This window comes from Aegilops tauschii, chromosome 2 (genome assembly GCF_002575655.3).
Source record: "Aegilops tauschii subsp. strangulata cultivar AL8/78 chromosome 2, Aet v6.0, whole genome shotgun sequence".
Lineage (NCBI taxonomy): Eukaryota > Viridiplantae > Streptophyta > Magnoliopsida > Poales > Poaceae > Aegilops > Aegilops tauschii.
The window spans coordinates 653,307,674-653,332,954 of record NC_053036.3 but is presented as its reverse complement, the minus strand read 5'-3'; the positions used below and the strand labels follow the sequence as shown (position 1 = coordinate 653,332,954).

Sequence of the window (25,281 nt, the reverse complement as noted above, 5' to 3'; positions counted from 1 at the left end):
AAACTTGGCGTGCACACATAGAATATCGAGATGTACGCATAAAATTTTTGTTCGGAATTTTTTGACATTTTGAAATGTTTTTCCGATGGTAGGAGCATATGCTCCCATGTGCCAAAGTGAATTTCCGGAAAAAGATGGACTAGTGACACAATAGTAAAAATATCTTACCGTGATATTTCTACAAATATTAGAGTCGCTCAACTTGTGGACTAGTGCACTTATATTGTAGAATGTCGGCCAGCTCCATAGATGCTCTTAAAAGACAGAACATCATTAACAAAGGAGACAAAAGAATTCTTCTCCTCTCAAGTTAGCTGCCAGCAGTGTAATAGGTCTCGTCTACTATCTTCCATGTATTACTTGAAGATAGGAAATAAGCTGTCAATTATAACTAAATGTTAAGTAGGTGATACACCTATTATGAATATATATATATATATATATATATATATATATATATATATATATATATATATATATATATATATATATATATATAGCACATTTCAAAATCTTAAAAAATTCCAAAAAATAATTTCACGTGTATATCCGGACATTCTATGTACACACACAAAATTTCGCGAAGAAAGAACATTTTTTGTGGCATGTATAAAAAATTGTCTTTTTTACCCAAGGCACAAAAATTCCTTTCTCGCCGAAATTTGTGCACAAACATATAATGTCCGGATGTACAAGCGGGATTTTTTCTCAAATTTTTTTTTACTTTTAAAAATGTGTATTTAGACAATTGGTACGTCTAAACCTATGAGCCAAAATGAATTTATCGAATAACAACTATTTTTAAATAAGTAATACAGATAATTTAACAAATTTGTTTAACAAACTCATATGGTGGTAGAATTGGAATCATATCCAGATCCACCCAAATGTCTTTATCATGTTGAGGACTAGTGACTGGGAATAGATAAGGTACACAATCACGCATATTAATATTTATGATGGAGAATCACAGCCGATATGAAGGATTGTATCAGGCACGTTTCTGTTCTTGTTAAGCTGAAATTGAAGCAACGCTTCGGCAACCAATCATCAAATTATTTTCAGATGCACAACAGAGTAGAGTAGAGCAAGACATCAGAAAAACAAACAGATGACATGCCTTGCAGGAGGTTCCATGCCCTGCGGACCTGCTCAGCAGAGCAGGAAGAGACGAGAGCAAAAAAAAAGGGAGGTTCCATGCCCTGCGGACCTGCTTTAGTGTACGGCGTTTATTCCTGGAGCTATTATCAAGTTCTTTTTTATTGATTTGTAGTTTCATGTACATAACCTTTCAAAACAGAGGGAAAAAAAAGGTTCTCCAGTTCTCAAGGATAACATGCAAATTAGGTATGCATCGTTTTAAGTAGATTGTCTTTATCCTCACGTAGATTTTTGAGGTATGGATATGATGATGTTCTACATTTATATCTGATTTTCATTGATTAGTAAATAGGGACGGGGGTAACATGCTTTTGCTTTGTTGAAGCATTTTTGTATGAAGATTTCAATTTTATTCCGTGGCAACGCACGGGCATTTAGCTAGTCTTAGAGTTTCACTAGTAGTACCCTTAAACCCTCAAACCCTTATAAATAACCGCTTTTTTACAGTTTGCGAGCGAAAAAACGCGTAGACTAGAACCCCTTAATCCTCAAACCCTCAAAAAAAATTAAGGGTCCAACCCTCAAACCCCCTCCCAACCTGTAGAAGTGAGGGTTGGGGAGCGAAAACTACACCAACCCGCACCCGTGTTCGGCTGAGCGCGGGAGGGAGTTTTCCCCGTACCCAACCTCCCGCCCGCGCCCACCCGAGCCGCCGGCCGCCGGCCGCCGGCATTCCGGCCGCCCCCCGCCTCACCTCAACGCACGCGAGGCCGCTGCAGCTGCGCCGCAGTCTTCGCCGCCAGATCCTCCGTTCCCCGCCGCCTCCTGCCCCGGGCAGCAGCCAGAGGAGCCGCACCCCCCCCCCCCCCCGCCCCACGGCCGCCCGCGCCCCGCTAGAGGCCAGGCGGGCCAGAGGCAGCCGCGTCTCCCGAAGCTCCCCGCAGGTATGCCTCCTTTTATTTTTTTGTTTCATTTTTTCTTTTTGATTCATTGTTGGCACTCACAATATATTGTTTGTTGTATTGTGTAGATGGAGGTGAACACCGACAACATGGAGTCGTTGTCCGATGATTCCGGTTGGTCGTCATTGGACGATTCGGACATTGAGGAGTTGCTTCAAGACGACGACGTCGAGATGATGGGCCTCCTCCTCGACGTGCAAGAGTTTGAAGACCACGCAAAGCTGATGGATCAGAGGAGAGGGTCGAAGATGGGGCGAGTCACCATCTACCGGAACCGCGGTCTCGGACACGAGCAATTGATGCAAGACTACTTCACGGAGGTACCGACATACCCACCTCGCCTCTTCCAGAGAAGGTACCGAATGCGCCGTAGTTTGTTTGTGAAGATTGTCACCGATTGTTAGGCCACCTCAGATTACTTCAAACGTCGTAGATCCGCCGCCGGTATCATGGGGTTTAGTGGGTACCAAAAGATATCGGCTGCAATGCGGGTGATCGCCTATGGCATACCCGCGGACTATACCGACGAGTATCTTCGCATTGGACAAGATACAACCACGATGTCCGTTCGTAGGTTTGCAAAATTGGTCATCCGGTTGTATGGTGATTAGTATCTTCGAGCACCCAACGAGGAAGATACAAAGAGATTGATGGAGATGAATGAAAAAAGGGGATGGACGGGGATGCTTGGTAGTCTTGATTGCATGCACTGGACATGGAAAAATTGCCCAAAAGCATGGCAAGGAATGTATTGCGGTAAAAGCCGTGATGCTACCATTGTGCTTGAGGCCGTGGCATCGGAGGACACATGGATCTGGCATGCATTTTTTGGTTTGCCGGGAACACTCAATGATATCAATGTGCTCAATAGATCTCCTTTGTTTGCAAGATTAGTTTCTGGGGATGCTCCAACTTGTAACTACAAAATCATGGACAATGAGTTCAATGGGATACTATCTCACCAATGGAATTTATCAAAAGTGGGCAACTCTTGTGAAGTCCATCAAGGAGAAAAATGGGGTGCCCTTAACCAGAAAACTGGCTCATTTCACCAAGGCACAAGAGGCAGCCCACAAGGATATTGAGAGAGCTTTTGGTGTCTTGCAAGCAAGATTTGCCATAGTTCGGGGTCCAGCTCGTTTTTGGGAAAAAAAAACCTTGGAGAACATCATGAAATGTTGTGTGATTCTACACAACATGATCCTCGAGGATGAGAGAGGGTTAAACCTGCCTTGTTTCTATGACAATGTTGGTACCCGTGTGCAACCGGAAAGAAACCGGTGTCGCGTACAAGCTTTTCTTGAAGCACATCGTGAGATTGAGGATGCAAACACTCATGGTCAACTCCGGAATGATCTAGTAGAGCACCAGTGGCAGTTGGATGGGCAGCGCCAAGGCCCATGATCTACCTTTGTTTTACTTTTATATGTCCTATTTGATTCGAATAACTTGAATGATTATCATGTGCTTGAAGGTACTATTCAGTGTTGTAATAATAACTAGAATGATTATTGTTTTCTTCAAACCGTTATTGAGATGATGAAAATTATGATATGTCAAATGACAGTTTTAAGGGTTGGGGTTGCGACAAAGACTAGAATCCTCAAACTCAACCCTTATAACGGAATATTCTGTTATAAGGGTTGGGTTTGAGGGTTCTAGTCTTTGCCCCTGTTTTTCAACCCTTAAAAGTGCCAAAAAATGCCAATTCTCAACCCTTAAACTGGTTTGAGGGTTTGAGGGTACTACTAGTGATGCTCTTACTACATTGTACACAGAGCAATGCTAGACAGGGTTGTTACAGGGTTTGTTAGGATTGATTGGCTAAGATTTTATTAAGTGAGATGGTCCCACTAGTGAAAATCAGGGGGGCCAATTAAAGGAGAGCATGCATCCAGGTCCGTGAAAGTCCGTGATTGTTAAGAATTAAGGGTGCGGTCGTCCGTCCCGTAGGGTGATGGTTAGCGGTCCATAGTTTGCGGAGGCGATTAGGGTTTCGGCCCTGCTCGTGCTGTCCTCCTCCGATCGCCGCCGTAGGGCACGTCGTGGGGAACCCGAGTCCGCTGTCGTGATCTCACCACCACCAGCATCCAATCCATAACCTTCCGTGCGATCCCAGGGCACGCGGTCGTAAGACACTGTAAACCCTAGGAGGAGTGTTGGGGCGGTGTGGAGGGAGGAGATGGAGGGAGTAGGCAACATGATGCGGCGGCTGAAGTTAACAGAGGATGAGAGGAAAGGAGTCAAGATCCGGGTGCGGGCGAAGGAGAAGGGGAAGAGCACAGAGGTGCAGGCAGTGGGTAAGGTGATCTCGGAGAAGCCAGCACACCAGGATGCGATCAGCCTATCCTTTGGGCGGGTCTGGTGTCCTATCAAAGGAATCTATTGCCGAGAGGTGGGGGACAACATGTTTATGTTCACCTTCAAGAAGGAATCGGGGAAGAGGAAGGCGCTCGATGATGGACCGTGGATGTTTGACAAGGATCTGGTAGTTGTTGAGGACTATGACCCGGGGAAACGACTAGAGGACTACGAGTTCAATGAAATCCCAGTTTGGGTGAGAGTCTTCAGTCTCCCTTTAGGGATGATGAATGAGGAGGCGGCGGAAGAGATAGGCAATCTAATTGGGCGATTTGTGGAGGTAGATGCTGGGGCGGATGGGAAGGCTATCGGAAAGTATATGAGAGTTAAAGTTAGGATGAACATTGGGAAGCCGATCATGAGAGGTTTTACACTGGAAGAGGAGGACGATCAGCAGGACCAGAAACAAAAGAAGAAGATGAACATTGATGGAACTGGGGAAGAAGAAGAGGAGGAGGGGCGATGGTGTCGGTTTGAGTATGAATTCATGCCTGATTTCTGCTACACATGTGGTATTATAGGACATGGCGATAAAGATTGCTCGATCAGATTGGAGAAAGGGGAGAAGGCGCAATTTGGTAACTGGCTGAAAGCAGATATGGGGAGGCGTAGAGCCGGGAGTGAGGATAGTTGGGGATGGAAGGGGAAGAATAGAGGTGGGGAGAATAGCCGAAACTATGGTTTCAACAGATCGAGTGGCGGGTCTGGGAGTGGCAGCGACAACCTCTCATGGCGTCAGGAGGAGAGTAAACGGTTTGAGGGAAGGGACGGGAATACTGAGAAGGGAGAGGAGGTTACCAGCCCGCATAAACGAGCTAGTGAGCTTACCAAGACGGGGACCCCGAAGATGCTTGACATGGGGGGAGTGGCCAACGCGGTTGTAGAGCAAAAGAAGACAGGCGGTGCTGAGCCAAGTGAACATACAATGGAGGGTGGTCGGAACCGGTCCAAGCAGGCCAACAACACCCAACAGGCGGTCCCGTTATTGGAGTAGAAGGAAAGCCAAGTTAAGTCCAGAGAGAGGGAGAAGGAGTTGAGTGAGAAAGGAGATGGAGGTAAGAAGGGACAGGGGCTGAAACGCTATAAGAAAGTTTACAGGGAGGACACAGAGCACAAGAACGACAGCAAGGGCCGTGAACAAGTCTTGGGTCAGGAGAGAGGTATCGCAGATGATCCGGACAAGCCGGCATAAGTGAAGAGAGGGAAAATGGAGGTGGAGAGGCAAGGGATGGTGGAGTGTTTTAGAAGGAGGGAAGGCGACAAACACCAACTCATCGGCTGGGCTGCAGGAGCAGCCCCACCGAGATCAATGAAAATTATAGGCTGGAACTACCGGGGACTCGGGAACGGCCCGGTGATCTGTCTCCAACGTATCTATAATTTTTGATTGCTCCATGCTATATTATATTCTGTTTTGGACATAAATGGGCTTTATTATGCACTTTTATATTATTTTTGGGACTAACCTATTAACCTAGAGCCCAGTGCCAGTTTCTGTTTTTCCCTTGTTTCAGTGTTTCGCAGAAACGGAATATCAAACGGAGTCCAAATGGAATGAAACCTTCGGGAAAGTTATTTTTGGAACGGAAGCAATCCAGGGGACTTGGAGTGCACGTCAGGGAATCAACGAGGAAGGCACGAGGCAGGGGGGGCGCCCACCCCCCCTGGGCGCGCCCTCCACCCTCGTGGGCCCCTCGTGGCTCCCCTGACGTATTTCTTCCTCCTATATATACCAATATACCCTAAAACCATCGGGGAGTAGAATAGATCGGGAGTTCCGCCGCCGCAAGCCTCTGTAGCCACCAAAAACCAATCGGGACCCTGTTCCGGCACCCTGCCAGAGGGGGGAACCCTCACCGGTGGCCATCTTCATCATCCCGGTGTTCTCCATGACGAGGAGGGAGTAGTTCACCCTCGGGGCTGAGGGTATGTACCAGTAGCTATGTGTTTGATCTCTCTCTCTCTCTCTCTCTCTCTCGTGTTCTTGAGGTGGTACGATCTTGATGTATCGCGAGCTTTGCTATTATAGTTGGATCTTATGATGTTTCTCCCCCTCTACTCTCTTGTAATGGATTGAGTTTTCCCTTTGAAGTTATCTTATCGGATTGAGTCTTTAAGGATTTGAGAACACTTGATGTATGTCTTGCATGTGCTTATCTGTGGTGACAATGGGATATCACGTGATCTACTTGATGTATGTTTTGGTGATCAACTTGCGGGTTCAGTGACCTTGTGAATTTATGCATAGGGGTTGGCACACGTTTTCGTCTTGACTCTCCGGTAGTAACTTTGGGGCACTCTTTGAAGTACTTTGTGTTGGTCGAATAGATGAATATGAGATTATGTGATGCATATCGTATAATCATGCCCACGGATACTTGAGGTGACATTGGAATATCTAGGTGACATTAGGGTTTTGGTTGATATGTGTCTTAAGGTGTTATTCTAGTACGAACTCCTGAATAGATCGATCCGAAAGAATAACTTTGAGGTGGTTTCATACCCTACCATAATCTCTTCGTTTGTTCTCCGCTATTAGTGGCTTTGGAGTGACTCTTTGTTGCATGTTGAGGGATAGCTATGTGATCCAATTATGTTATTATTGTTGAGAGAACTTGCACTAGTGAAAGTATGAACCCTAGGCCTTGTTTCCTAGCATTGCAATACCGTTTACGCTCACTTTTACCACTTGCTACCTTGCTGTTTTTATAATTTCAGATTACAAAAACCTATATCTACCATCCATATTGCACTTGTATTACCATCTTCGCCGAACTAGTGCACCTATACAATTTACCATTGTATTGGGTGTGTTGGGGACACAAGAGACTCTTTGTTATTTGGTTGCAGGGTTGTTTGAGAGAGACCATCTTCAACCTACGCCTCCCACGGACTGATAAACCTTAGGTCATCCACTTGAGGGAAATTTGCTACTGTCCTACAAACCTCTGCACTTGGAGGCCCAACAACGTCTACAAGAAGAAGGTTGCGTAGTAGACATCACCCGGCAGTTCGATCTCTTCTCGAACTAGGAAGAGTGGAGGAGCCCGACATTTTGTTTTTATCGGAGACAAGGATGACAGAGAAGGAGTTGGAGAGTTTCAGGTGGAAGCTAGGGCTAGCCAATATGTCGGCATGGAGTTCAGAAGGAAGGAGCAGAGGTATAGCCATGTTTTGGAAGCGAGGGGTAGACGTCACTCTTAGATCATATCGCAGGCGGCATGTGGATGTGGATGTGAAGGAAGAGGATGGTTCGATGTGGAGGTTGACAGGTATGTATGGTGAATCAGCAACTGACAGAAAGAAGGAAACATGGAGAACCCTCAAATTGCTCAAGCAACAACATCAGCAAGGTAGGCCCTGGTTGTGTTTGGGAGATTTTAACGAGATTCTATCTGAAGTGGAGAAAGTGGGGGCGCTCCAAGGGCGCAACACATGATGGATGGGTTCAGAGAAGCCTTGGAAGTGTGTGAGCTTGCTGACCTAGGCTTCGAGGGGGATGTCTTACTTGGAGAAACCATAGCAAGGAGTTGAAACCATACATATGCGAGAGACTGGATAGAGCTGTGGGGAATGAGGAATGGAGTACGAAGTTTCCAGGATATACTGTAATAAATGGGCTGCCACGACACTCTGATCATAGGCCCGTTATTGTACAAACGGAAGGAGGGGATAAGAGATGGACTAGGGGTGGGGGGGTCGAGGGTTCAGGTTTGAGGCTCGGTGGTTGCAGGAGGAGGGGTGCAAAGATATTATTCGTGAAGCATGGGAGAGGAGTTGGGCCAACAGAACAGGTGATGTGGCGGAGGCTCTTCGAACAGTGGCAGTAACAATGAAGGAGTGGGATAGAAATGTTGTTGGTGAGTTGGAAGGGCGACTGAAGAAGGCAAAAATGGAGCTAGAGAGGTGTATGAAGGAAAGGGTCTCACAGGAGAAAATTCAGGAGGAAGCGAGACTCAGGTGTCTGGTTGAAGAGCTCGAAGAGAAGAAGAACACTATGTGGAAGCAGCGGGCGCATGTGTGGTGGTTGGTGGACGGGGACAGAAATACCCGATACTTTCATCTAGTGGCGTCGGGGAGGAAGAAGAACAACCGTATTAAGGAGCTCAGGAGGGAGGATGGTATGATGGTGGAGGAGGGAGATTTAACTAATTATGTTTGCTCATTTTTTTAGGATCTCTTCACTTCGACGGCGGGTGACCGAGTGGCCGAGCTCATACAAACGGTCACGCCGCAAGTAACAGCAACCATGAGAGATTTCCTGGATGCTGCCTTTACCAGAGAAGAGGTGAAGGCGGCATTGGAGAAGAGGTGAAGGCGGCATTGGACCACATCGGTGATCTCAAGACCCCGGGACCTGACGGGATGCCATCTATTGTTTTCAAGCGGCATTGGCATTTCATGGGAGACTATGTTGTTGCGGAGGTGCTCAACGTTCTCAATGGTGCAGCTATACCTGAAGGTTGGAATGACACCCTGGTGGTCCTCATACCTAAGGTTAAAAATCTAAACCGGATCAAGGACCTACGACCTATCAGTCTGTGCAACGTGTTGTACAAGTTAGTCTCGAAGGTGCTCGCCAACCGTCTGAAAGGGGTTCTGCCAGAGTTAATATCAGAGAATCAGAGTGCTTTTGTTCCGGGCCGACTCATCACCGATAATGTACTGGTAGCTTATGAAATAACACACTTCTTGAGAAACAAGCGAAGTGGTCAGGAGGGCGTCACAGCGATTAAGGCCGATATGAGCAAAGCGTATGATAGGGTCGAGTGGGATTTCCTCGAAGCAATGATGGGAAAGATGGTTTTAGCTCCAGATGGATCGGCCTTGTCATGAAATGTGTTCGAACTGTTCGATATCAGATTAAAGTGAATGGTGCCCTGTCTGACCAATTCTGCCCTACACGCGGTCTATGTCAAGGAGACCTTTTGTCACCCTACCTGTTTGTTATCTGCGGTGAAGGGCTTTCTGCCTTGCTACAGGAAGCTGAGAGGAGGGGAAGGATCACGGGAGTTAAGATATGCCAAGCAGCGCCGAGTGTCTCTCACTTGTTCTTTGCTGATGACTCCATGATTCTGCTGAAGGCAAAACAAGAAGAAGCAATGGCGCTCCGAGAAGTCCTTGATTTGTACGAAAATTCCTCCGGACAGTGCATCAACTTGGAGAAATCTGCACTCATGTTCTCACAAAATACATAAGCCCAAGCCAAGGACGAGGTCAAGGGGGCATTAGGTATAATGAGCGAGAATTGGAATGATAAGTATCTGGGGCTACCGGTCCATGTAGGAAGATCTAGGCGGAAGGCCTTTGGTTATATCAAGAAAAACATGTGTGGCCGAGTCCATGGGTGGCAGGAACGGCTACTGGCGAAAACAAGCAAAGAAACACTAGTTAAAGCTGTTGGCCAAGCGATTCCGACATTTGTGATGTCGTGTTTTGATCTGACCAAAGGTTTTTATAAGGAATTGAACACGCTCATGGGAAAATTTTGGTGGAGCCAGCAGGACAAGGAAAGGATGATGCACTGGATAGACTGGGAGACGCTAACCCAAACCAAAGCCCGGGGAGGGCTGGGTTTCCGAGATATGCACGAGTTCAACATCGCTATGTTATCCCGCCAAGGTTGGAGATTTCTGCAGAACCCGGACAGTCTTTGTGCCCGTCTATTGAAGGCCCGCTATTTCCCTGGGTGTTCCATTCTTGAAGCTCAGCCTAGAGATGGTATATCCTACTCGTGGAGAAGCATTCTGCACGGGCTGGAGCTTGTAAAGGAAGGCTATATATGGCGCATCGGGGACGGAACACAAGTAAAGATCTGGTTTGACCCATGGATCCCGCGAGCATGGTCCAGGCTAGTCATTACACCAAGGGGCCAGAATCTAATGACTCATGTCAGCGAATTGATATGCCCCATCACCGGCAAATGGGACGAGCAGCTTGTGACGGACACGTTCTGGCTAGACGACGCAAGACATATTCTGCAGATACCCCTTCGGGAGGGAATGCGTGATTTCCTGGCCTGGCATTATGATAGCAAAGGCCACCACTCTGTTTATAAGTTGCGAGTTCAGCTGAGCAAAACAAGGAAACAAGGGGATGTAGGAAACAGCGGTACAAATGTTGGCAATCTGGAACAATGTGACGACCAATCCTGGAAACGTATTTGGAAGCTACCCTGCCCGCGGAAGATACAGATGTTCACGTGGCGCTTGAAGCACGAGTCATTGGCCTTTCGGACAATCCTGGAGAGAAGGGGGATCAAACTAGAGAGCACAAAGTGCCTGTTTTGCAGCTGTGCGGATGAGGATGGTGCACACTTGTTCATTAAGTGCAGATCTGTGAAGGAGGTGTGGCGTGCACTGGGTTTAGAGAAGGTGAGAATCGAGCTTGAGAGCATTGGGGGCGTGCATGCAATGCTAGATTTCCTTTGGGGCCTTGATGAAAAGGTGCGAGTGAAGATCCTTACGATGTGGTGGCATTGGTGGAACAACAGAAACAATGCTAGATTCCCCGCCGAGATCAATGAAAATTATAGGCTGGAACTACCGGGGACTCGGGAACGGCCCGGTGATACGTCTCCAACGTATCTATAATTTTTGATTGCTCCATGCTATATTATATTCTGTTTTGGACATAAATGGGCTTTATTATGCACTTTTATATTATTTTTGGGACTAACCTATTAACCTAGAGCCTAGTGCCAGTTTCTGTTTTTCCCTTGTTTCAGTGTTTCGCAGAAACGGAATATCAAACGGAGTCCAAATGGAATGAAACCTTCGGGAAAGTTATTTTTGGAACGGAAGCAATCCAGGGGACTTGGAGTGCACGTCAGGGAATCAACGAGGAAGGCACGAGGCAGGGGGGGCGCCCACCCCCCCTGGGCGCGCCCTCCACCCTCGTGGGCCCCTCGTGGCTCCCCTGACGTATTTCTTCCTCCTATATATACCAATATACCCTAAAACCATCGGGGAGTAGAATAGATCGGGAGTTCCGCCGCCGCAAGCCTCTGTAGCCACCAAAAACCAATCGGGACCCTGTTCCGGCACCCTGCCAGAGGGGGGAACCCTCACCGGTGGCCATCTTCATCATCCCGGTGTTCTCCATGACGAGGAGGGAGTAGTTCACCCTCGGGGCTGAGGGTATGTACCAGTAGCTATGTGTTTGATCTCTCTCTCTCTCTCTCTCGTGTTCTTGAGGTGGTACGATCTTGATGTATCGCGAGCTTTGCTATTATAGTTGGATCTTATGATGTTTCTCCCCCTCTACTCTCTTGTAATGGATTGAGTTTTCCCTTTGAAGTTATCTTATCGGATTGAGTCTTTAAGGATTTGAGAACACTTGATGTATGTCTTGCATGTGCTTATCTGTGGTGACAATGGGATATCACATGATCTACTTGATGTATGTTTTGGTGATCAACTTGCGGGTTCAGTGACCTTGTGAATTTATGCATAGGGGTTGGCACACGTTTTCGTCTTGACTCTCCGGTAGTAACTTTGGGGCACTCTTTGAAGTACTTTGTGTTGGTCGAATAGATGAATATGAGATTATGTGATGCATATCGTATAATCATGCCCACGGATACTTGAGGTGACATTGGAATATCTAGGTGACATTAGGGTTTTGGTTGATATGTGTCTTAAGGTGTTATTCTAGTACGAACTCCTGAATAGATCGATCCGAAAGAATAACTTTGAGGTGGTTTCATACCCTACCATAATCTCTTCGTTTGTTCTCCGCTATTAGTGGCTTTGGAGTGACTCTTTGTTGCATGTTGAGGGATAGCTATGTGATCCAATTATGTTATTATTGTTGAGAGAACTTGCACTAGTGAAAGTATGAACCCTAGGCCTTGTTTCCTAGCATTGCAATACCGTTTACGCTCACTTTTACCACTTGCTACCTTGCTGTTTTTATAATTTCAGATTACAAAAACCTATATCTACCATCCATATTGCACTTGTATTACCATCTTCGCCGAACTAGTGCACCTATACAATTTACCATTGTATTGGGTGTGTTGGGGACACAAGAGACTCTTTGTTATTTGGTTGCAGGGTTGTTTGAGAGAGACCATCTTCAACCTACGCCTCCCACGGACTGATAAACCTTAGGTCATCCACTTGAGGGAAATTTGCTACTGTCCTACAAACCTCTGCACTTGGAGGCCCAACAACGTCTACAAGAAGAAGGTTGCGTAGTAGACATCACCCGGCAGTTCGATCTCTTCTCGAACTAGGAAGAGTGGAGGAGCCCGACATTTTGTTTTTATCGGAGACAAGGATGACAGAGAAGGAGTTGGAGAGTTTCAGGTGGAAGCTAGGGCTAGCCAATATGTCGGCATGGAGTTCAGAAGGAAGGAGCAGAGGTATAGCCATGTTTTGGAAGCGAGGGGTAGACGTCACTCTTAGATCATATCGCAGGCGGCATGTGGATGTGGATGTGAAGGAAGAGGATGGTTCGATGTGGAGGTTGACAGGTATGTATGGTGAATCAGCAACTGACAGAAAGAAGGAAACATGGAGAACCCTCAAATTGCTCAAGCAACAACATCAGCAAGGTAGGCCCTGGTTGTGTTTGGGAGATTTTAACGAGATTCTATCTGAAGTGGAGAAAGTGGGGGCGCTCCAAGGGCGCAACACATGATGGATGGGTTCAGAGAAGCCTTGGAAGTGTGTGAGCTTGCTGACCTAGGCTTCGAGGGGGATGTCTTACTTGGAGAAACCATAGCAAGGAGTTGAAACCATACATATGCGAGAGACTGGATAGAGCTGTGGGGAATGAGGAATGGAGTACGAAGTTTCCAGGATATACTGTAATAAATGGGCTGCCACGACACTCTGATCATAGGCCCGTTATTGTACAAACGGAAGGAGGGGATAAGAGATGGACTAGGGGTGGGGGGGTCGAGGGTTCAGGTTTGAGGCTCGGTGGTTGCAGGAGGAGGGGTGCGAAGATATTATTCGTGAAGCATGGGAGAGGAGTTGGGCCAACAGAACAGGTGATGTGGCGGAGGCTCTTCGAACAGTGGCAGTAACAATGAAGGAGTGGGATAGAAATGTTGTTGGTGAGTTGGAAGGGCGACTGAAGAAGGCAAAAATGGAGCTAGAGAGGTGTATGAAGGAAAGGGTCTCACAGGAGAAAATTCAGGAGGAAGCGAGACTCAGGTGTCTGGTTGAAGAGCTCGAAGAGAAGAAGAACACTATGTGGAAGCAGCGGGCGCATGTGTGGTGGTTGGTGGACGGGGACAGAAATACCCGATACTTTCATCTAGTGGCGTCGGGGAGGAAGAAGAACAACCGTATTAAGGAGCTCAGGAGGGAGGATGGTATGATGGTGGAGGAGGGAGATTTAACTAATTATGTTTGCTCATTTTTTTAGGATCTCTTCACTTCGACGGCGGGTGACCGAGTGGCCGAGCTCATACAAACGGTCACGCCGCAAGTAACAGCAACCATGAGAGATTTCCTGGATGCTGCCTTTACCAGAGAAGAGGTGAAGGCGGCATTGGAGAAGAGGTGAAGGCGGCATTGGACCACATCGGTGATCTCAAGACCCCGGGACCTGACGGGATGCCATCTATTGTTTTCAAGCGGCATTGGCATTTCATGGGAGACTATGTTGTTGCGGAGGTGCTCAACGTTCTCAATGGTGCAGCTATACCTGAAGGTTGGAATGACACCCTGGTGGTCCTCATACCTAAGGTTAAAAATCTAAACCGGATCAAGGACCTACGACCTATCAGTCTGTGCAACGTGTTGTACAAGTTAGTCTCGAAGGTGCTCGCCAACCGTCTGAAAGGGGTTCTGCCAGAGTTAATATCAGAGAATCAGAGTGCTTTTGTTCCGGGCCGACTCATCACCGATAATGTACTGGTAGCTTATGAAATAACACACTTCTTGAGAAACAAGCGAAGTGGTCAGGAGGGCGTCACAGCGATTAAGGCCGATATGAGCAAAGCGTATGATAGGGTCGAGTGGGATTTCCTCGAAGCAATGATGGGAAAGATGGTTTTAGCTCCAGATGGATCGGCCTTGTCATGAAATGTGTTCGAACTGTTCGATATCAGATTAAAGTGAATGGTGCCCTGTCTGACCAATTCTGCCCTACATGCGGTCTATGTCAAGGAGACCTTTTGTCACCCTACCTGTTTGTTATCTGCGGTGAAGGGCTTTCTGCCTTGCTACAGGAAGCTGAGAGGAGGGGAAGGATCACGGGAGTTAAGATATGCCAAGCAGCGCCGAGTGTCTCTCACTTGTTCTTTGCTGATGACTCCATGATTCTGCTGAAGGCAAAACAAGAAGAAGCAATGGCGCTCCGAGAAGTCCTTGATTTGTACGAAAATTCCTCCGGACAGTGCATCAACTTGGAGAAATCTGCACTCATGTTCTCACAAAATACATAAGCCCAAGCCAAGGACGAGGTCAAGGGGGCATTAGGTATAATGAGCGAGAATTGGAATGATAAGTATCTGGGGCTACCGGTCCATGTAGGAAGATCTAGGCGGAAGGCCTTTGGTTATATCAAGAAAAACATGTGTGGCCGAGTCCATGGGTGGCAGGAACGGCTACTGGCGAAAACAAGCAAAGAAACACTAGTTAAAGCTGTTGGCCAAGCGATTCCGACATTTGTGATGTCGTGTTTTGATCTGACCAAAGGTTTTTATAAGGAATTGAACACGCTCATGGGAAAATTTTGGTGGAGCCAGCAGGACAAGGAAAGGACGATGCACTGGATAGACTGGGAGACGCTAACCCAAACCAAAGCCCGGGGAGGGCTGGGTTTCCGAGATATGCACGAGTTCAACATCGCTATGTTATCCCGCCAAGGTTGGAGATTTCTGCAGAACCCGGACAGTCTTTGTGCCCGTCTATTGAAGGCCCGCTATTTCCCTGGGTGTTCCATTCTTGAAGCTCAGCCTAGAGATGGTATATCCTACTCGTGGAGAAGCATTCTGCACGGGCTGGAGCTTGTAAAGGAAGGCTATATATGGCGCATCGGGGACGGAACACAAGTAAAGATCTGGTTTGACCCATGGATCCCGCGAGCATGGTCCAGGCTAGTCATTACACCAAGGGGCCAGAATCTAATGACTCATGTCAGCGAATTGATATGCCCCATCACCGGCAAATGGGACGAGCAGCTTGTGACGGACACGTTCTGGCTAGACGACGCAAGACATATTCTGCAGATACCCCTTCGGGAGGGAATGCGTGATTTCCTGGCCTGGCATTATGATAGCAAAGGCCACCACTCTGTTTATAAGTTGCGAGTTCAGCTGAGCAAAACAAGGAAACAAGGGGATGTAGGAAACAGCGGTACAAATGTTGGCAATCTGGAACAATGTGACGACCAATCCTGGAAACGTATTTGGAAGCTACCCTGCCCGCGGAAGATACAGATGTTCACGTGGCGCTTGAAGCACGAGTCATTGGCCTTTCGGGCAATCCTGGAGAGAAGGGGGATCAAACTAGAGAGCACAAAGTGCCTGTTTTGCAGCTGTGCGGATGAGGATGGTGCACACTTGTTCATTAAGTGCAGATCTGTGAAGGAGGTGTGGCGTGCACTGGGTTTAGAGAAGGTGAGAATCGATCTTGAGAGCATTGGGGGCGTGCATGCAATGCTAGATTTCCTTTGGGGCCTTGATGAAAAGGTGCGAGTGAAGATCCTTACGATGTGGTGGCATTGGTGGAACAACAGAAACAATGCTAGATTCCCCGCCGAGATCAATGAAAATTATAGGCTGGAACTACCGGGGACTCGGGAACGGCCCGGTGATACGTCTCCAACGTATCTATAATTTTTGATTGCTCCATGCTATATTATATTCTGTTTTGGACATAAATGGGCTTTATTATGCACTTTTATATTATTTTTGGGACTAACCTATTAACCTAGAGCCTAGTGCCAGTTTCTGTTTTTCCCTTGTTTCAGTGTTTCGCAGAAACGGAATATCAAACGGAGTCCAAATGGAATGAAACCTTCGGGAAAGTTATTTTTGGAACGGAAGCAATCCAGGGGACTTGGAGTGCACGTCAGGGAATCAACGAGGAAGGCACGAGGCAGGGGGGGCGCCCACCCCCCTGGGCGCGCCCTCCACCCTCGTGGGCCCCTCGTGGCTCCCCTGACGTATTTCTTCCTCCTATATATACCAATATACCCTAAAACCATCGGGGAGTAGAATAGATCGGGAGTTCCGCCGCCGCAAGCCTCTGTAGCCACCAAAAACCAATCGGGACCCTGTTCCGGCACCCTGCCAGAGGGGGGAACCCTCACCGGTGGCCATCTTCATCATCCCGGTGTTCTCCATGACGAGGAGGGAGTAGTTCACCCTCGGGGCTGAGGGTATGTACCAGTAGCTATGTGTTTGATCTCTCTCTCTCTCTCTCTCTCTCTCGTGTTCTTGAGGTGGTACGATCTTGATGTATCGCGAGCTTTGCTATTATAGTTGGATCTTATGATGTTTCTCCCCCTCTACTCTCTTGTAATGGATTGAGTTTTCCCTTTGAAGTTATCTTATCGGATTGAGTCTTTAAGGATTTGAGAACACTTGATGTATGTCTTGCATGTGCTTATCTGTGGTGACAATGGGATATCACGTGATCTACTTGATGTATGTTTTGGTGATCAACTTGCGGGTTCAGTGACCTTGTGAATTTATGCATAGGGGTTGGCACACGTTTTCGTCTTGACTCTCCGGTAGTAACTTTGGGGCACTCTTTGAAGTACTTTGTGTTGGTCGAATAGATGAATATGAGATTATGTGATGCATATCGTATAATCATGCCCACGGATACTTGAGGTGACATTGGAATATCTAGGTGACATTAGGGTTTTGGTTGATATGTGTCTTAAGGTGTTATTCTAGTACGAACTCCTGAATAGATCGATCCGAAAGAATAACTTTGAGGTGGTTTCATACCCTACCATAATCTCTTCGTTTGTTCTCCGCTATTAGTGGCTTTGGAGTGACTCTTTGTTGCATGTTGAGGGATAGCTATGTGATCCAATTATGTTATTATTGTTGAGAGAACTTGCACTAGTGAAAGTATGAACCCTAGGCCTTGTTTCCTAGCATTGCAATACCGTTTACGCTCACTTTTACCACTTGCTACCTTGCTGTTTTTATAATTTCAGATTACAAAAACCTATATCTACCATCCATATTGCACTTGTATTACCATCTTCGCCGAACTAGTGCACCTATACAATTTACCATTGTATTGGGTGTGTTGGGGACACAAGAGACTCTTTGTTATTTGGTTGCAGGGTTGTTTGAGAGAGACCATCTTCAACCTACGCCTCCCACGGACTGATAAACCTTAGGTCATCCACTTGAGGGAAATTTGCTACTGTCCTACAAACCTCTGCACTTGGAGGCCCAACAACGTCTACAAGAAGAAGGTTGCGTAGTAGACATCACCCGGCAGTTCGATCTCTTCTCGAACTAGGAAGAGTGGAGGAGCCCGACATTTTGTTTTTATCGGAGACAAGGATGACAGAGAAGGAGTTGGAGAGTTTCAGGTGGAAGCTAGGGCTAGCCAATATGTCGGCATGGAGTTCAGAAGGAAGGAGCAGAGGTATAGCCATGTTTTGGAAGCGAGGGGTAGACGTCACTCTTAGATCATATCGCAGGCGGCATGTGGATGTGGATGTGAAGGAAGAGGATGGTTCGATGTGGAGGTTGACAGGTATGTATGGTGAATCAGCAACTGACAGAAAGAAGGAAACATGGAGAACCCTCAAATTGCTCAAGCAACAACATCAGCAAGGTAGGCCCTGGTTGTGTTTGGGAGATTTTAACGAGATTCTATCTGAAGTGGAGAAAGTGGGGGCGCTCCAAGGGCGCAACACATGATGGATGGGTTCAGAGAAGCCTTGGAAGTGTGTGAGCTTGCTGACCTAGGCTTCGAGGGGGATGTCTTACTTGGAGAAACCATAGCAAGGAGTTGAAACCATACATATGCGAGAGACTGGATAGAGCTGTGGGGAATGAGGAATGGAGTACGAAGTTTCCAGGATATACTGTAATAAATGGGCTGCCACGACACTCTGATCATAGGCCCGTTATTGTACAAACGGAAGGAGGGGATAAGAGATGGACTAGGGGTGGGGGGGTCGAGGGTTCAGGTTTGAGGCTCGGTGGTTGCAGGAGGAGGGGTGCAAAGATATTATTCGTGAAGCATGGGAGAGGAGTTGGGCCAACAGAACAGGTGATGTGGCGGAGGCTCTTCGAACAGTGGCAGTAACAATGAAGGAGTGGGATAGAAATGTTGTTGGTGAGTTGGAAGGGCGACTGAAGAAGGCAAAAATGGAGCTAGAGAGGTGTATGAAGGAAAGGGTCTCACAGGAGAAAATTCAGGAGGAAGCGAGACTCAGGTGTCTGGTTGAAGAGCTCGAAGAGAAGAAGAACACTATGTGGAAGCAGCGGGCGCATGTGTGGTGGTTGGTGGACGGGGACAGAAATACCCGATACTTTCATCTAGTGGCGTCGGGGAGGAAGAAGAACAACCGTATTAAGGAGCTCAGGAGGGAGGATGGTATGATGGTGGAGGAGGGAGATTTAACTAATTATGTTTGCTCATTTTTTTAGGATCTCTTCACTTCGACGGCGGGTGACCGAGTGGCCGAGCTCATACAAACGGTCACGCCGCAAGTAACAGCAACCATGAGAGATTTCCTGGATGCTGCCTTTACCAGAGAAGAGGTGAAGGCGGCATTGGAGAAGAGGTGAAGGCGGCATTGGACCACATCGGTGATCTCAAGACCCCGGGACCTGACGGGATGCCATCTATTGTTTTCAAGCGGCATTGGCATTTCATGGGAGACTATGTTGTTGCGGAGGTGCTCAACGTTCTCAATGGTGCAGCTATACCTGAAGGTTGGAATGACACCCTGGTGGTCCTCATACCTAAGGTTAAAAATCTAAACCGGATCAAGGACCTACGACCTATCAGTCTGTGCAACGTGTTGTACAAGTTAGTCTCGAAGGTGCTCGCCAACCGTCTGAAAGGGGTTCTGCCAGAGTTAATATCAGAGAATCAGAGTGCTTTTGTTCCGGGCCGACTCATCACCGATAATGTACTGGTAGCTTATGAAATAACACACTTCTTGAGAAACAAGCGAAGTGGTCAGGAGGGCGTCACAGCGATTAAGGCCGATATGAGCAAAGCGTATGATAGGGTCGAGTGGGATTTCCTCGAAGCAATGATGGGAAAGATGGTTTTAGCTCCAGATGGATCGGCCTTGTCATGAAATGTGTTCGAACTGTTCGATATCAGATTAAAGTGAATGGTGCCCTGTCTGACCAATTCTGCCCTACACGCGGTCTATGTCAAGGAGACCTTTTGTCACCCTACCTGTTTGTTATCTGCGGTGAAGGGCTTTCTGCCTTGCTACAGGAAGCTGAGAGGAGGGGAAGGATCACGGGAGTTAAGATATGCCAAGCAGCGCCGAGTGTCTCTCACTTGTTCTTTGCTGATGACTCCATGATTCTGCTGAAGGCAAAACAAGAAGAAGCAATGGCGCTCCGAGAAGTCCTTGATTTGTACGAAAATTCCTCCGGACAGTGCATCAACTTGGAGAAATCTGCACTCATGTTCTCACAAAATACATAAGCCCAAGCCAAGGACGAGGTCAAGGGGGCATTAGGTATAATGAGCGAGAATTGGAATGATAAGTATCTGGGGCTACCGGTCCATGTAGGAAGATCTAGGCGGAAGGCCTTTGGTTATATCAAGAAAAACATGTGTGGCCGAGTCCATGGGTGGCAGGAACGGCTACTGGCGAAAACAAGCAAAGAAACACTAGTTAAAGCTGTTGGCCAAGCGATTCCGACATTTGTGATGTCGTGTTTTGATCTGACCAAAGGTTTTTATAAGGAATTGAACACGCTCATGGAAAATTTTTGGTGGAGCCAGCAGGACAAGGAAAGGACGATGCACTGGATAGACTGGGAGACGCTAACCCAAACCAAAGCCCGGGGAGGGCTGGGTTTCCGAGATATGCACGAGTTCAACATCGCTATGTTATCCCGCCAAGGTTGGAGATTTCTGCAGAACCCGGACAGTCTTTGTGCCCGTCTATTGAAGGCCCGCTATTTCCCTGGGTGTTCCATTCTTGAAGCTCAGCCTAGAGATGGTATATCCTACTCGTGGAGAAGCATTCTGCACGGGCTGGAGCTTGTAAAGGAAGGCTATATATGGCGCATCGGGGACGGAACACAAGTAAAGATCTGGTTTGACCCATGGATCCCGCGAGCATGGTCCAGGCTAGTCATTACACCAAGGGGCCGGAATCTAATGACTCATGTCAGCGAATTGATATGCCCCATCACCGGCAAATGGGACGAGCAGCTTGTGACGGACACGTTCTGGCTAGACGACGCAAGACATATTCTGCAGATACCCCTTCGGGAGGGAATGCGTGATTTCCTGGCCTGGCATTATGATAGCAAAGGCCACCACTCTGTTTATAAGTTGCGAGTTCAGCTGAGCAAAACAAGGAAACAAGGGGATGTAGGAAACAGCGGTACAAATGTTGGCAATCTGGAACAATGTGACGACCAATCCTGGAAACGTATTTGGAAGCTACCCTGCCCGCGGAAGATACAGATGTTCACGTGGCGCTTGAAGCACGAGTCATTGGCCTTTCGGACAATCCTGGAGAGAAGGGGGATCAAACTAGAGAGCACAAAGTGCCTGTTTTGCAGCTGTGCGGATGAGGATGGTGCACACTTGTTCATTAAGTGCAGATCTGTGAAGGAGGTGTGGCGTGCACTGGGTTTAGAGAAGGTGAGAATCGAGCTTGAGAGCATTGGGGGCGTGCATGCAATGCTAGATTTTCTTTGGTGCCTTGATGAAAAGGTGCGAGTGAAGATCCTTACGATGTGGTGGCATTGGTGGAACAACAGAAACAAACTGCGGGAGGGAGAGCTGCCGGTGACCACTCATGAGGTGACAAGACGGGTGAGATGCAACTCTATAGAGTACCTGCAGATATTCAAGGCCAAGGAGAGAGGACAGGAGGAGGCCAAGTGGCAACCACCGCGTGAGGACATGCTCAAAGCAAACGTTGATGGGGCGTATAGACCTGGAGATGATTTTGTAACCTGGGGAGTGGTCATACGAGATGAGGCGGGGGATGTTGTCCAGACACGGGCAGGCAGGACCGACCATTTGGCCGATCCGTTTGGCGCCGAGGTCACGGCTATGTCAGAGGCAATCAACATAGCGGCTGATTTGGGGGCAATCCGATTGGTACTTGAGACGGATTCCAAGCTGCTACAAGAAGCTCTGGATTTCAAGAAAGTGGACTCCACACCCTACACGGCGATCATCGAGGACTCCAAACTTCTGGTTAAACTGTGGTTTTCGTACTTAGATGTAGGGTTATGCCGTCGTCAAGCTAGTACTGTAGCACATGAGTTAGCCCAGATTGGACGTGTCTGTTCTCCTAGTGAGTCTACAACTTGGAACTGTCATGTACCGCCCCATGTGGCGCTTTGTGTTGCGGGTGATATGTCCGCACACCGTTAAGTTATAAAGCTATGCTTTCCCTCAAAATAAAAGTCCGTGATTGTTATCCGTGTGTGTAGTATTATCGTTGTACACATGCATGCACTGTGCGATCGATCAGCGCGGAACGACCACTGCGTACACATGCATGCAAGCAGGGATTCGGCGAGGTTGAACCGTTCTAGCAGATTAATTCCGCCTTGAAATTCATTCTTCATACACCTGGCAAGTCCACATGGTTTGACTGATGGCCAAGTACGCACGTGTTCACGACGAGTCACATGTGGTCCACCGGCCAGCCGTGGCCGAGCTATTTGATGATCTCAAACGCTCTCTAATCGCGCGGTGCTAGCGAAACAAAGCAATTAAGGCTCCGTTCGAAATCCCTCCGCTCCGTAACTCCGTCGTGGAGCGGAGCGGTATACAGTACAAATACAGAGAGCGGCAAACAGGCTGCTTGGTGCGCTCCGCTCCCTGGTGACGGAGCGGTGGATTGCCGAACACAGCCTAAGTGATTATGGCATTGGCCTTGGAACGGGAGTTAGCTCATCGCCAGCGAAGAAGCGCTTGAAGATCTTCCAGGCTTGCACCCACGTGATCGATGAAGACACTATTCAAGTTATTTTAACATGAAACGGTTTTGCCAATTCATCTTATTTCGATATGAGAACGGTTTTGCTAATTCATGTTATCTCATATTAAAAACGGTTTTGCAAATTCAGAGTCGTCGGTGTAGCTGTGCTTGGCAAAGGGGTCTTGGATCTTGAGAGGGAGAAAACCGATTTTGGTAAGAGGGATTGTAAACACAAAAGGAGAGAGTGACATAGTAATTAGTCGTCCCCAATTTCCTTGGCAACTTTGAAAACAATATATATCAAAATACCTTGAATAGCATCCATATTGATGAAATCATGAAGTTGCACGGTCGTGCCAAAACTAACTTTTATTGTTTATTGGAATTCATCATATCTTACAAGCATGGTGTTTTGGCACCTCGTCCAATTCCTTAGGATGCGCAACAGCATTTACCCTTCTCACAATAGCTGTTGTAGAAACTGTAGCCAGACCATTCGCATGAAACCTTACACAAGGTAACATTGTATCCTATCGGATTCTCACATAACCGATCACGTTTGCACACATCAATCAATGCAGTTGTACCTACGATCAAAGAAGTATTGCATCCCATTTCACATTACTAATGTAGTATAAATTACACAAGTTACTCGAAAATGTCTCAAAAACTATGGTGTACATTTATACAAAATTTGACTGGTCTAAACGGATGAATGTACCTTTGTTTCTCCCGGTTGCCTCGCATGAAAACAAAGTGGTAGACATCAGAAGAATTACCAAGCACAGGGCATTTGTGTTCTTCTTGATAAGCGCCATGAGAAGTGCGGGTACCTATTTCATTTTCCTCCTCTTGCTATATATTCCCTAAGGTTGATGCTCCTCGTCCAATTTGAGTCCTTATTGTGGTATTATATAGAGGCACTATCAAATCTCATAGAGTCTCAATTTGAAAAAGAAAATGTTGGAGAAATCCAATGTAGTTTTTCCATCCTTTGTATCTATATGCATAGTCAGCTCATGTCAATTAATACTATCATAACAGTAATTGGAATATATATACCAAAATATACGTTGAAATGCCTCCTTGTTCTTGATATACCAAGACATTAATACTATCATAAGAGTTCTTGAAATATATACCAAAATATACATTATGGACAACTGGTTATTAAATGCCTTCTTGTTTTTGGTATACCAAAACGATAATACTACGACCCCATTAGCTGAGGGACGCATAGGAGTTATTGGAATATATACCAAAATATACATTGTGGACAACTGGTTATTAAATGCCTCCTTGTTTTTGATATACCAAGACACCAGTATTATCATAAGAGTTATTGGAATATATACCAAAATATACATTGTGGACAACTGGTTATTAAATGCCTCCTTGTTTTTGATATACCAAGACACCAGTATTATCATAAGAGTTATTGGAATATATACCAAAATATAAGTTGTCGACAATTGGTTGTTAAATGCCTCCTTGTTTTGATATACCAAGACATTAGTACTATCATAAGAGTTATTGGAATATATACCAAAATATACGTTGTGGACAACTCGTTATTAAATGCCTCTATACTATCATAAGAGTTATTTGAATATATACCAAAATATACGTTGTGGGCTACTGGTTATTAAATGCCTCCTTGTTTTTTGTATATACCAAGACATTAATACTAGGACCCTATTAGTTTTTTGAGAAATCATGTCCCACTTTATTAGAATTCAGAGATGTTCATGGGTACAAGATTTTGGTCGTGGGGAGTCCCCAACCACAAATGACGACCTACTTCTAGGTTACAAGAATGATTTGCTAGGTTGTGTGCTTCTGCATTAAAACGTCTATGCTCATGACCAAAGGTACAAGAAATAAAGGATCTAGAACGGCTGATGATCTCCCTAATCACCGCTCCATGCCGTCCACTAGTGCGTTGATGAATGTCGTTGATCACTGCCAGGCAGTCCAAAACAACATGTAGGCGTTGAACTCCAAGGTCCTCCGCTAGTGCGAGAGCCTCCCTTACCGCGTATGCCTCCAGTGTCACCGGGTCGGCTATCTTCGTGACCAGCGACGATGACCACAGGTATAAGCCATTATGATCCCTGCACACCACTGCCGAAGCACCAAAGTTACCCTGATTCGCCACAGCTCCATCCACATTAAGTTTTACAGTGCCCTCCGGTGGCGCCTCCATTGTTCTGTTCTGACAGTTGGATGTCCCGTCAAAACCCTTGGCCGTTTCTCCGTTGCCTGAGACTCACTCAACTCCTGCAGGTATGATGCTATGAATTCACCAGCGACTGTGCCAGCCTGGCTCCATGCCCAAAAGAAGTGGCCAAGCACAGCCCATTCACCAAACCAGTGTAAAATAGTGTTAGCCCAGGAAAAAACTAAAAAAAAAACAAATTTACATATAAATTAAAAAAGTGTTAAAACAGTGTTGGACCGTTCACAAATTACCATGATTGATATTTTCATTTTCTAAAACACATAGGAATCACACATTGGAAATTGCAATGATCAAAAACGAGAAGTTGCCATGCTCTTAATAATAAAATTGCCATGCTATTAATAATAAAATTAACATGTGTTGAATAATTAAATGAATTTTGTACAAAAATAAATTTGAAAATTGGTAAAAAATAAGGATTTGAAAAAAGTTCATAGATTTGCCAAAAAGTTCACGAATATGAAGGTTTTTTAAGTTTTTAACAAATTCATGAATTGGAAAAAATTTCATTGATTTTGAAAAAAC

The 25,281-nt window shown here is 46.5% G+C and overlaps 1 long non-coding RNA gene across 1 annotated transcript; it reads right to left on the bottom strand.

Moving 5' to 3' along the window:
* Positions 1–22,797: 22,797 nt before the first annotated feature.
* LOC120974790 (uncharacterized) lies at positions 22,798–23,449 on the bottom strand. The gene is made up of 2 exons (XR_005770125.3): positions 23,236–23,449; positions 22,798–23,101 (listed from the first exon to the last, which is right to left on the bottom strand). It is a non-coding gene; the product is annotated as an uncharacterized lncRNA (long non-coding RNA).
* Positions 23,450–25,281: the final 1,832 nt, after the last annotated feature.